Consider the following 13,791-nt stretch of genomic DNA (forward strand, 5'->3'; position numbering starts at 1 on the left):
AAGCGAAATTATTTCATTCTTTTTTTTTTTTTAACTTTCATGCATCTAAATCAGATGTCCCTTAAAGAAAATGAAACGTATGTGGCCAAAAGGCAGAATATCTGCATCCACTTTTGCATTTTCTAAAAGTTCGCCAAAATAATTTAAATAGGTACTATAATGCGTGTACAGTTTATAATAGTACAGTTTTTATTAAAGAGCTTGTCATAATATCCATTTTGATAAAAGAACATTCCATTTTAAAACAGTTTCGAGGTTGAGAAGCGGGCATAATTTAGCAAATACTGTTGGAAATCATAATTGATATAGTGTTTTATTAATCACGTTGATTTCCAGAAAAATTTCGTGGAGATAACATCTTTTTAGTTACTCAATGATTTTTGAAAGATTCAAGTTCGGGCATGTTCCACAAAATTCGTATTTAACTAAAAATAGAAGAATGCATGAAAAGTTCGACAGTGACAAAAACGGACGAAATACTGATGTATTAAAAAATAGTTACATAGTTTAAGTGAAAAGTTGAAAACATTAGCTATTTATGTTATGAATAGGAGCAAAATGCAAAAAAGGCTTTACATTTTGCATTTGAGCCTACAGAGAAATTTGCGTTTGCTTCGAGTTCTTAGCGAGTCATTAAAGAATTAACAGACCTATTCCCAGTAAATTGTCCGCCAACTTTTGCATCCGTCTTACCTTTAAGGAACATGCACCTCTATTTTTAGTTTTTCGAATTTTGTGCCTCTACAAGTTAAAAATAACACTTCACGATGAATAAGTTTCTGTCAACCCCCCCCCCCCTTCTAGAAAGATGTACGAAATGAAACTGTCAGCACAAGTGAAAAATTGCAACACATATAACCACCTTTTGAATGATTTGAAGAATGCGTTAATTAACATCCTAATGATTACAATATACCATCTCTTAGGTCAATACAATTTCTAACTCCACATACTCTATCTACGATTTTCTATGACACAAAACATTTCGTTAAAAAAAATCAAGTCCGAGCACCAGGTTCTTTTTGTTTAAATGAGGAATGTATGAAAGCAACATACAGTGGATGTAATTCTTAAAGGTGAAGCTTAGCCTAGTTATTTCCATCAGCAGCATTTCAATGAGCTTGCCTTCGCTTTTCCATCAATGCTTATCACACCACCATCATTCCATTCCCAGCAAGCAGCTTCTGCAGTAAATGCTTGAAAGACCGTCTAATCGATTTCCCTTCGTGAACGATACAAATCAACAGAAAAAAAACCTTTGTATGGCATCCTCAACAATCTGTCTAATAAGCGGAAAAAATAGGAACTGTGACGAGTTCAGCGGGCAGCCCAGTGTTTTCTCTTTGACAAATAAAAGGAACCAGTTCTCCGTGTGTGCCAAGAGGAGGATATGAAAAAATAACAAAAAACAACAATGAAAAACCTGCAATGTCGGATCCCGGTGGAATGCGCGCGTACCTCCATTGATGCAAGCGGGAAAGCATCTACTTGCAGAAGGAGCGCCTCCAGTAACACGTTTACCCGTAGTTAACTGTGAACTTGGGAAACCATCATAATTCGTCCTGAACATTCGTGGACACAATGTTTTCATGATCTAAGTGATTGTTAGAAAGTCACGTACATTTATTTTTGAATGCAAGTGGTAGAACCGGAAGATTGGTTCGACATAACTCAATGTAATAAACAGTGGAAGGAATTCGAGAGAGCAGATAAAAACAGAAGATACATATCCAAAATTAAATCATTAAGTAGTTTGCATTAGGAATCATTGCAGTTATGAATAGTGATAGATAACTTATTCTAAAATAGAATAAATATATTGTAATTTCCATTCCTTTCATGCAGAGTTGGACAGTATCTTCTGTTTAGAAAATTACTTTTGAAGAGAAATGCGTGTCGCTTAGAACACTTTTGAGATAGAGAAAACATTGATATAATTTACATGAATTTAAAACATTTGATTTCAGCATTTAATGTTTTTCACATTTGTTTTATTTTTACAGTTAAATACATTTGAGGAAGCAAAAGTTATTCTCGAACAAAAGATGATTGTGTATAGAAGTTTTTTGTTAGAAATAAAATCGATTAAAATTGCTATTTAAGACTACAATAAAATTATAGATGGCAAAAAGCACAAATATGTATTTTAATTTTAAATTACCAACTGTCACACACACACACACACACACACACACACACACACACACACACACACACACACACACACTGCAAAGAGCAGATCATATATTGAGCAAAGAGAGAGCATATATTGAGCAGCATAGGCTAGAAAGATTCAAATATTCTAAGCACTAAAAGCGCCTTTTAAATTCACGAATAAATTATAAAAATATTAGATACGTCTTTACTCATCTTTTAATAGAAACCTACACAAGCAAGCAATAATATTAAGTGCGGAAATAACAGAACGTGTGAGATTTATGATCAAAGAGAAGGTGTGATTTCTTCAATTTGGTATATTAAAAAAAAAAAAAAAGAACTTGCAGAAAATTTAAGGGCGTTAAGTTTTAAAACTATTCGAAGGGGTAATTTCAAATTGTAGCAAGCTTAATATGGGTATTTTTTAAAGAAGTTAGCTTACACGACATCAATCATATGACAAACGTAACGGTATATGTCATATAGGGAGAATGTTAAATGTTAGCCATCAGTGACTTCATGTTTTATTCTTTCTTCTCTATTTACAAGGTGCAAAATAAACTCCAATACGAAACTGCACGAACACTGAATTGACTCCATTAAAAACATTCATTTTAGCCTGTATCTGGTTATCAGAAGATAATAAATTGTATTCCAACTCCAGTTGCAATTTCAATACAAAATTTAAAATTAATAATCATAGATTTAACAAACACATGCACCTATACCTAATTTACTTTTAATTTTCAAGAAGTCCAATCAGTGAAAAAGAATTGCATAACATACGAAAAGCTAATTATCTAACTCCATCCCCCCCCTTTCCAAGAAAAATTTCAAATCTAAAGAGTGTCTACAATCATTCTTGCTTAGGACAGAAAAGCTTGCGGTTCCTTCTATTTAAATCTACCACATTTTCTGTCGCGCTCGATCGTATTTAAATCGGTCGAGTATGCAGGCCAATCCAATCTTTAAATATCCTTGCTCTAGAATACTCTCTAAACAAATACAGGAGTCACTCAAACACACATCAAAAGCATACGCAATTTTGCGACCATAAAGAGGCCACATTAATTATTAATGTATAGAATTTCAATCCCAAACAGTATCAAAAAGATACTCTTTATAGGTTATAGTTTGTAAGTTTTCTTTCTCACAATGTTTAGATAGTTTTCGTTTTTCCTTCTGAGAATACTTTATCTCAGAAGGAAAAATGAAATAAACAAGTCAAGAAGAATGAAAATAATAATAATAAATAAATAAAAAAAAATCTGATAATTTATAAATGCTTAAATTAAAATGGACATATCTCGGTCCCTAATTTAACAGATTGTTTTCTTTTCACTAACATGCAGCGCATTTAATTATAATTATCTTATTTAAATCAACTCTTACTTTGTACAGAAATAATAGAGTCATCCTTATAGAACTGTTGATTAATCTAAATAGAGAAACAGCACACAAAATCTAATTAAAGACGTTTTTTCATTATTGTTCAAAGAATTGTTTATGAAAGATTTTACTTAATCTAATTTCACAACTTATATTCTTTTTTCTCTTCCATTTTCCACTAGCTAGTAACGAGTGGCACGTTCGGGTTCTAGAGCACTCCAGATTTAAATTTAGATAATATGATTATACAGAGCAAGATAACCTTGATAATCTTGCTTTGATAATCAAATCTTTTTAAAATATCGCTCTTTTATATGTTCACCTGAAGGACATATTATCCTCACAATATATTGGGTATAGAATCTCTCTTTTATCTCTTTTTTACTCAACGAGTAAAACGAGTGGAAGAAAGAGAAAAGGGATTTATTTGACAAGATGTATTTCCAAGAAGAATGTTAACAAAGAATATTATATATATACAACGTAATATTTGGAAGCATAATCATAGCCGAAGACAAAGAAGAACTTTGAATTTTAAAGTTCACATTTATTCCATCCTGGGAGGCATGATTTATGTACAATAAGCGCTGATAGACTAACATCCGTTCGCCAGCGATACAAGAGCAGAAGAGCGTAAAAGAGCGAGAGAATATTTTCCCCAGTGTTTAAATACTATGAGATTCTAATAGGACTTCTTTACACGTGTCGATTTGGACAAGGGGAATATAGGCATATTTTAGAAGAATTTGTTTAGGTTAGCAATTTTTTATCTCTTCACTCCGAGCGTGGGAACCGCTGACTTAAGCATTTTTACAGAGCTTCTGTTGCATTAATTAAATAGAAAAAGTGGAATGAGATCAGGAAATAAGAGAACATTTTAGAATGAAGTTAATATAGGCTGAATTAAGATAAAACTTTGGGAATTAATTAGGGTTTAATTTAGACTTTAAAATATCATTACATAATATATATTTGAAGCAGTTGCGTGGCCGAAGGAAGAGAAGACACTTTTGAAAATTTTCAAAATTTCTTTTTACTCCATCCCGGCATAATTTATGTACAAGAAGCGATGACGAAACTGACGTTCGTTCAACAAGCGATACAAGAGAGAAAAAGACCAAAATATTTTTCCCGAGTGTAGTTATAGTATGAGATTCTGATAGGGATTCTTTGACACGTATCGATTTAGGTACGGGGAATATAGGTATCTTTTAAAAGAACTTGATTAGCTTGAGATTTTATCCTTCACTTGGTGAGTGTGAAAGTGCTGATTAAAGTTGTTTTACAGAGTTCATGTAGCATAAATAAAAAAGGTGGAATTGGATCAGGAAATAAGAGAGCATATCAGAATTAAGTTAATATGGGTTAAATTAAGATAAAAATTAGGAAACTAAGGATTTAATTTAGATTTAGAGATATCATTACATATATATATATCTTTATTTTAAAATCTTAGTTAATTTCCTAATTTTTATTTTAATTTAGCCCACGCTAACTTCACTCTAAAATGGTTTCCAATTTTCTGATCCAAGTCCACTTTTTTTATTTGATTATTTTCATCACGCGCTCTATAAAATTGCTTACATCTGAATTTCTTCACGCTCCAATTGAAGGGATGAAAATCCCTAATGCTTAGAACATTTTTTTTTTTTTAAGATACCTAAATTTTCCTACCTTTAATCGACATGTGTCAAAGAAATTCCTATAAAAATCTTATCTTAAAAACAATTGAAGGGAAAATTTCGGCCTCTTTTGCTCTTTTCTTGTGTCGCGATGTAGACTGACGTTTTTCGGATCACTTATTCTTTGTACTTAAATTATGCCTCCCGAGATGGAATAAATCGAAGTTTTAAAATATCAAAAGTTCGTCACGCTATTGCTCAAATTTGTTTTAAACACACACATTCTCTCTCTGTATATATATAATTTGAAGAAACAATCGTTTAGTTCTTTAACAATTTAAGGAAATAGTCAAATTTTATATATATATTTCTGATTAATTTACATTCTAAAAATTTTTTTTAATCATTCAAACTCCGGCATAAGTATAACGTTAACTTCTAATTCTGTGGGCTATTAATTTTTTTAATAGAATTAAAATGTTGCATCAGCAAGTTCTTTTCTAAAACTATATAAATTCCGAATAATTACTCACGATCTCTTTTCCTATTCGGTTCACTTTGCTGTTCTCGCCATAACTTGGACAAAAATTGTGACAAAAATTATACAAAATAAAAAGAAGCAATTTCTTATTTTATAAATTAGCCCATGCTATTTTATTCAAGAAAGCACTCTTATTTGCTAATCCAAATTGTACTTTTTTATTTACTTATTTCTCTCTGAAAAGTTGATGGCCACTGCATTTCTCATGTTCCAAGCGAAGGGATAAAAATTCCTAACACTAATGCATTCTTTTCAAAAGTATCTCCGATTTCTTTTCCTAAATCGACAGGTTCCAAGAAATCTCTATTTCTGGGTAAAAAACCCTAAGGGTAAAAATTTCATACACTTTCGCTCGTGTTCTCTTATGCGAACAGACGTGTTCCACCTTTGTCCTATGTACAAATCATGCCCATCCGTGGAAAAATAAATTGAAGTTTATTCCAAATTTGTTTTGATTTAGGCCACGCACCTGCAAAATTATGTTACATCCATATATAAATTTACATTTTTATTTCCATTCTTAGAAGTTTCGTTTTCGTTATCCTTAAATCAATTTCAGGTAACCTTTATAAATTATTTTATCCACATATACCTCAATGATTTAGTGCAATAATAAATATGTGTTAACATTATCAGATTCAGTAATCCACAACTTACGTACCGGCAGGGTAGGGCAAGGTGATAGACGACCATTTTTGAGGCAAGAAGGTTATTATAAAAATCACTAGACGCCTTATATACCGATATGTACAAAAGAAATGCGTTGAAATTTTCAAATATGTTCAGATCCAGCCCCTTTTTTTATATCTAATTTAGTTATTTGCAAGGCATCTTATTTATTACTATTTCTATGCAATACTACTCATATTTGCAAACTTTTCAGGTAATTGTCATAGAACTATAAATCGATATTTTGAACAATAAAATAAAAGGAAGACTGATGAGACTGCCTCCAAAAAAGAAAACTGCAATTATAAATAAAATCCCACATTTACTTGAAAGATCGAGAGACAATTCAACAAAATAAATCATGCCAAAGAAATATTGGTTGATAATAAACAAACAAAATTAGTTGGAAAAGTTTTAATGAAATATTTCTAATCAAAATAAAATTCCGAATAAATTTTGTTTGCTGACATTGAAGAATCTGACAGTCAATGTTTTCATGTCCACACTATGCTTTGCGAGCCATAATTTAAAATGTTATGATCCATTTAAAAGAAGTCTTAGCAGCAACTCTATATAATAATGCATTAACAAAATATGCTTCAATCCGAACTGCGCCAGAATCTGCAGTTAGATTATTTCCTACTTCTTGAAGGGACATGGGAGCTGTAACTGAACAGAACGGTTCGAGAGGTCAAAGCATCATATAAGCCAAGAGGCGAAAATGACTTGCATACCAATGAGAGTCTAAATTATATAATTTCGAAAGCATCGTCATTGACAGTTATCGCAAAAAAGGTCCTTGAAAAAAAGGTAGATTATCAATTTAATACAAGGCAAAAATTACTTCTGCATTTATGAAAATCTCGTATAACGGAAGGTAGGAGGAAATGCAGCGTTAACAGATTGGTTTCAATAAATCATAGTTAAACATTCAGATGACTCAAAATACTTGTCAGCAGCCAATAATATTTATATTTTTTTTTAACCTTATACAATTTCACAATCTTTGATGAATTCGAACGAAATTTAACATGCATATTCCTCAGCACCTAAAAGGATACAATGCATTATACATTTTTTACATTATAACTAAAAAAAATTATTTTTACACCACTTTAAAATTAAATAAATAATTTTTCAGTAACAATAATTACATTTCCAAATAATTTTTGATTCAATATTATCTATAAAATATAGAACATTATCAATTCTTTATGATTATTGAATGCTTGCGTCAGGAGAATAATACAGAATAGAAATCATGCACTATCTTTACAGATAATAGTAACAACGTGAAATTTTACGCTTTCCTTATTTCTCTTATTCTGATATGCCATTTACTTTTTAACACTCAATTTCCAATTCGTTTTGCTTTCGCAATTGCTATTATTAAAACGGAATGGCATTCTCTCAGCTTCAGTAATCACACCTCGCTTTTCCTTCGGCCAATTCTAGAGAGGAACTGCAAGTAAACCACATGCGCGCGCACCACACACACACACACACACACACACACACACACACACACACACACACACACAGTAAGACTAAAAATGTTCACCATTCAAAGGCTTCAGAGTAGTAATTATTTATTTTTAATTAGGATAGTAGGTCATAAAACTTAAGGGTTTAAACTTAGGAATTTAAAAACAGCCATCATATATTTTGTCTTTACATATAAAAAAACATAATCGGATCCGCGGATACAGCATCTGGTATTAATCATAAAGAACGATATATTTCATTTTAGAATGGATTTATAAATTTTTTTAAATTAATATTTTTTTGAATCTGAAACTAAATTTAATATTATAGTTTTTAATTTAATAATATGAATATTATGAACGAATTTTATTTAAATTATTTAAGAATTTTCATTTTTAAATGAGGATGTTTTTTTAACTCATCTTATGACAAACAGACGCCAATAATTTTATACATAAATTTCGAGAGTAAAAAGACTGATTACTTCAAGTTCAGTCATCTAACAAATAATAATAATAAAAACTGCTGTAGTTGATAAACAGAATTACCTCCATGGACAGTGTAGCAACTACCACAGATGAAATAAATTTGCTTAGTTTATTTCATTTGTAGTATTTTATTATAAAGCAAAGATTTCAACCAATCTGCAAGCTGAAATTTTTTAATTTCGATCTAGTTAATTGCGTAAATATTTCCCAACATTTTGATAAGAAGTTATACTAGAATTATGTTGGGATGAATTTCATTTTTTAAATTATGGCCAGAAGACGACATTACAGCAAGCATCCCTCTCGATAAACTTTCATTTGGATTAAAAATTTTATTGTGTGCTAGATTTCTATTTATGACCAATTATGAGAGATGATAGAAGACAATTGACTTTCTATCTTATAGATGTATTTGTGACAATATATCAATGTAGCAAAAGTTATAAATTTAAGAAACTGTTAACTGTATGAAGAAAACATGCAATTTTTGATCCAGTAGTGAATGGATTAACATCATATTTCCATACCTCAACAAAATTTAAACTGTCAGAGTAATTGGGAAAATTCACACCAGTTTCTTTTATATATGCATATTGATCAATATGCTAAAATAATCCGTCCAGTCTCTTATCTTATTTAAATAGTAGTGATAATGTGTTAAAAAAACCTTTACAATAAAATTATGTTTGATGAATGTTTGGTTACAATAAATGATATCAATATGAACAAATATTTCAGATGCTATTTTCTGAAAATTACTACGGAGGATTTCTAAAAAGATTAAGCAGAGAGAACTTTAATTTTTCCAACTCATAAAAAAAAAACAAATTTTATTCATTTTTATTAATATGTTTGACGAATCACTGGTTTAATTTTTTGAATGATATATATACAACATACCATAAATACAATACGATTTATAAAAAAATTATGAAAAGGCAGACATGATCTCAAACTATTTTACTGGAGTTTCAATATATTTAAGGAACAGTAAGATTTTAATTTGAAAAGGTAGTGCCCCCTTTTTTTTCTTAGCTTATTTAAAGACTTACAAAAGTTAATTTAATCAAGTAAGAATGAATCTAAAGCTATACAATTTTCTGTAGTAATTAAACGTATAGACATAATAGCAAATTTTTTGAAATATTTGCATAATAAATCAAATTGTTAAAAATGTCATTCGAAACATAAAATACAATTTTCAACATTAAAAGTATTTATCTTCCGCTGCATAGAAATAATAGCTTTGTTTGTCATTAATAGCAATTTTGGATTAAGATGTATGCATTAAACCCTGATATGAAAATTATATAATTAAAGAACACCACAAGAAAATAAGTAGTGTTTCTCATATATATATCTTAGGAATCAATCAAAACTAATCATATAAAAAAATGTGATAAAATAGCTTCTTATAATCATATCAATCCAAAGAAAAGTTTTTTATTTATTTATTTATTTAAAAAATGCATTAAGCAGAGAAACACTCTAATGTTTATTTTTCCTGACTTAGGTATAAAATAATTAAGTAACATGAGAAGTTATATAGTGCATACCAAGTATTAAGCTATGGATCTCTAATGTAATTGAATGTGCACAGAATACTGTACTTCATAAAAACCAACTTGTGACAATTTACTAAAATTTGCTATATCATTATTCTTAATTGAAATTATTTACATAAATAATTACATTACTAACAGTTTGAATTTTTTACGTCTTTTAAAATTTGGACAATTATCAAGCATTTACAGACAAAAATAAAATTGCATAAACTTTCTCTCCCACAAACAAAGAGATCTATATATTAGAATATAAGAGATAAAGAATAAGATAATCTAACATATTACCTTATTAATATAAATTATGATGATAAATTTAAAGTAATGAACAGATAAATGTAAATTTATCATTAAACACAATTTATAACTTCGTGCACATTTTTAAATATCTGATCATAGCTTTTTAAAAAATTAGATCAGAGAATCTTATAAAATATATTTTAAAAATACTGAATTAAAATATTTCATTGAAACTAAGGCTCTTGTCGAGAAATTGCACTTATAGATTTCTATTAAACAATGGAATCAGAAATAGCAAGAAATGTAGCTGAATTGAAATTTCAACACAATAGTGTTTCAATAAACAGCTGAAATAATAAAATATTTGCCTTAACTTTGACATAAAAAAACAGTGAGAATTTTTTTTATAATAAAAATTCTTAATTTAACCAATCTAATCTTAAGTGGAAAAATAACAAATCAACTAATTAAAAATACATGAAAAACTTAGAGTAATTTATAGGGTCAGAAATTTTCGATTTTTAAGTCAACTAAAAAAAATCTCAAAATTAAACAAAATTTAAAAAAATAAAAGTATATAGACTGATTATGTCCTAATATGACATAAAACATCAATGTGCAGAAAACTATTTGTCATAACCTGTTTATAATTCCATCTTTGCTAAAAGAGAAAAGGAATTTTTATTCATAATATATTTTAAACAATTATAGTAAAATTTAAAATTTTTGAAATGTTAAAATTCTATGCACTAGTAAAGTAATATAATTACAAAAATAATTATTAATAGTCTGTATGATGAAGAAATGTATTCTTGATCTAAAATAAAATTCAGGTTTTAAAGTTTTTTTTTAATAATAAAAGACTTCAAAATGTAATCGAAAGAAAACAGTACTTACTATGATAAAGGAACAATTCGTAATCCAATAGCTTGGAAAATAATTATTAGATCAACTTTGAAGAGTAAACAACGCATACAAAATGAGTATTCAAGACCTCAACAACCAGAACACACACCTGATCCCACTTTACCGTCACACCAAGTCAAGACAACTTGACTGTTATGCGAAAAAAGAAATAAAAAAGTATGCGGAGAAATATTATGTCGATTACGATTAAGTATATCGCCAATATTTGAATATTAATATTCTTTTGATTAAAATTCTGAAATTTTTATTATTGAACTGAAGCTTGAATAAAAAGGGCAGGAGAAACTTCTAATTTTTGTTTGAATGCAAATACCCTAGAAAATGCATTATATGTATATAAATTTGTTTTTAAAAAATTAAATAAAAGATAATGGAAGTTTCTATATATATGGTTGATAAATACATATCACTTTAGTAAAATATTATTATTATACGTAACAGATTTTTAATGAATATTTAAGCCTTTTGTTTATATGTTATTCGGAATTTCAGTAGAAAGATATTTGCTTGGCAATATTTTTGAAATCCTACTTACCTCTCCCCCACCTTCACCTTCATTATTCGGATTTATATATGGTGTTGGTGTTGGAGTGATGAAAATCAAGATCGTAATTTAAATTTTTGTCTTTATTTAGAGAAAACATAATAAAACCCATAATAAAAATATTTTAATTAGATCGTGATATTAATATAATTAGAACGAATTTTTTGAATATAAATGGTGCATTGCGGACTCCCAATATCAAACGATGAAAAATATTTCTTAAAATAACTGAAAAGGTAAATAATAGATTTGAAGATTTTCCTTATGTTTACATCTGAACGTGTATATCTATAATAAAAATTGAATTTTAAACACTTTTTTATATGCAGGTCGAAATAAGTCGATTTAAATAAATAATCTACTAAATCATTTTCGCCAGAATTTTACTAAAAAAAGTGCTTCAGTAGTTTTATATAGTACAATTTAAGCTAGTTTAACATGCATTTGTCATTTCGTACTATTCTCAAATAGTATGTCTTACATTCCTGAGGGGTGCGCAAGATTCTAGATATACCTTTTCCTGTCGTAGGCGTTTTGAAAATTGTATTTAAAGGTAAAGGACTTCACACATATGATTCATGTTCGGCATTCCACTTCAATCGTGTGTAAAAAGTTCTCCGAAAACTATTTTGGAATATCGTAACACGGAGACTTCATCCAGATATTACGTAGATACTATATTTCTTCTAAGTAATAGTTCTGCATTTGATGTTTACATTAACAAACAGGAACGTTATTTTGTTAATATTGCATATTTAGATTTGTAGGGCCCCATTTTAAGAACTTACTTAATCTTTTAATATAAATAAATTTGAGGGATAAGAAATTCTATTACATCTTTTATTTGATTGACTTTTAACTTCATTATATTTTGATAAGCCTATCAACATTTATCTTTTACTTATCAACATTTACATCTTTTATGGATTAATAACTTAATTTGTTCTCAGTAATTGATTAATCATATCTATATTTTATAATTTGTGAATGAGCTTCATGTTTGATTTCATTTATTTGAGTGAGTTTTTGTATTAAATTTATTATTAATTTGGAAATTTTTAATGTATGTACCTTTGTATCTTTTTTTTAATAACTTCTGTTTTGTATAATGTTGGGAAAATAAAGCTCTAAATTAAATATCTATACTTTTATTTTCTAATATCTAAATCTGATCAGTTTTTAAAATGAATATATATATATATGTATATGTTTTCTCCTATGTTGTATTAGAATTTCAATCCATTTTTTCCCTTATGTTGTTATGCTTCTTCCTGCTCTTCTCCCTTCTTCAAAAAGACAGTTAAAAGAATTTCTATAGAATTAGTTCTTATCGATTTTTAATTATTATATTTAAAAAAATGAAATTTGCATTTTATTTTTGATGCGTATGAAATAATTGGTTCAACAATGAAATTTCTGTAATAATTCGTTATAAGGAGCTTTAAATTAGTTCTAGTTTGTATAAACAGGGAGAGAAAGCAAAGATTATGTGAGAAACAATTTAAAGGCATGCAGTTCCTGTATAGCCTCAGTGAAAACAAATCTCTTAAAACATTGTTACTTCTGTAAGCTAATTTAGTTTATTTTTCCTCAAATAATTTTTCTAATAAAAATAAATAATTTAGTTTAACTATATTCTTGTTCAGCATCTTTTTTTAAAATTAATTTTCTTAGCAAATGTTACAGCAATACAAGGTTTGAATATTGTAAATGGATTGTGAACTCCGATTTAAATTTGAATTATAGAAAACATTAATTTTTGTTATATTCCTGTTGAGCAAATTATTGTAAGATAGTCTGGTTTAAGAATAAAAGAAAATTAGCCAAGGCAAGTTTAGAGTACCTTGCGTCGGATTGTGCTTATTGTATTTTTTAGAAATAAATTTGACTAATTATATTTGTTATCTTAGACATTTTATTAAAATTTATGAATACTTCTTTGTTTTATATATCTTGTGATTAAAGTTCAATTTCTCATTTTTTTTATTAAATTTTTCTAATGCTGTGAATTTTTTGAAATTTAGACTGTTATATTTTTTAGCTTTTCACACTTTAAAGGAAGTATTTTTTTATTGGTTTTTACTATAAATGTCATAATTGAAGGCGAAAAAAAATTCTTTAAGTATTTTTTGAAAAATTTTGTAAAATGTGTCTGGGACTCTACTAT

The 13,791-nt window shown here is 28.4% G+C and overlaps 2 protein-coding genes across 4 annotated transcripts in view; one reads left to right on the forward strand and one right to left on the reverse strand.

Annotated features, from left to right (window-relative positions):
- LOC129981846 (ras association domain-containing protein 8-like) overlaps positions 1-11,204 on the reverse strand; it is a 77,216-nt gene extending 66,012 nt beyond the window's left edge. For both annotated transcript variants that reach the window (XM_056092871.1, XM_056092876.1), the window contains exon 1: positions 11,051-11,204. The gene's annotated coding sequence lies outside the window, so the exon portion shown is untranslated. The remainder of the gene's footprint in view (positions 1-11,050) is intronic.
- LOC129981845 (dentin sialophosphoprotein-like) overlaps positions 1-13,791 on the forward strand; it is a 74,924-nt gene that overhangs the window by 26,805 nt on the left and 34,328 nt on the right. The window contains exon 1 of one of the 2 annotated variants that reach the window (XM_056092870.1): positions 11,628-11,860. The exons of the other annotated variant lie outside the window; for it this stretch is intronic. The gene's annotated coding sequence lies outside the window, so the exon portion shown is untranslated. Of the gene's footprint in view, positions 1-11,627; positions 11,861-13,791 lie in introns of those variants that run through there. 2 annotated transcript variants of the gene reach the window in all.

Source organism: Argiope bruennichi, chromosome 8 (genome assembly GCF_947563725.1).
Source record: "Argiope bruennichi chromosome 8, qqArgBrue1.1, whole genome shotgun sequence".
Lineage (NCBI taxonomy): Eukaryota > Metazoa > Arthropoda > Arachnida > Araneae > Araneidae > Argiope > Argiope bruennichi.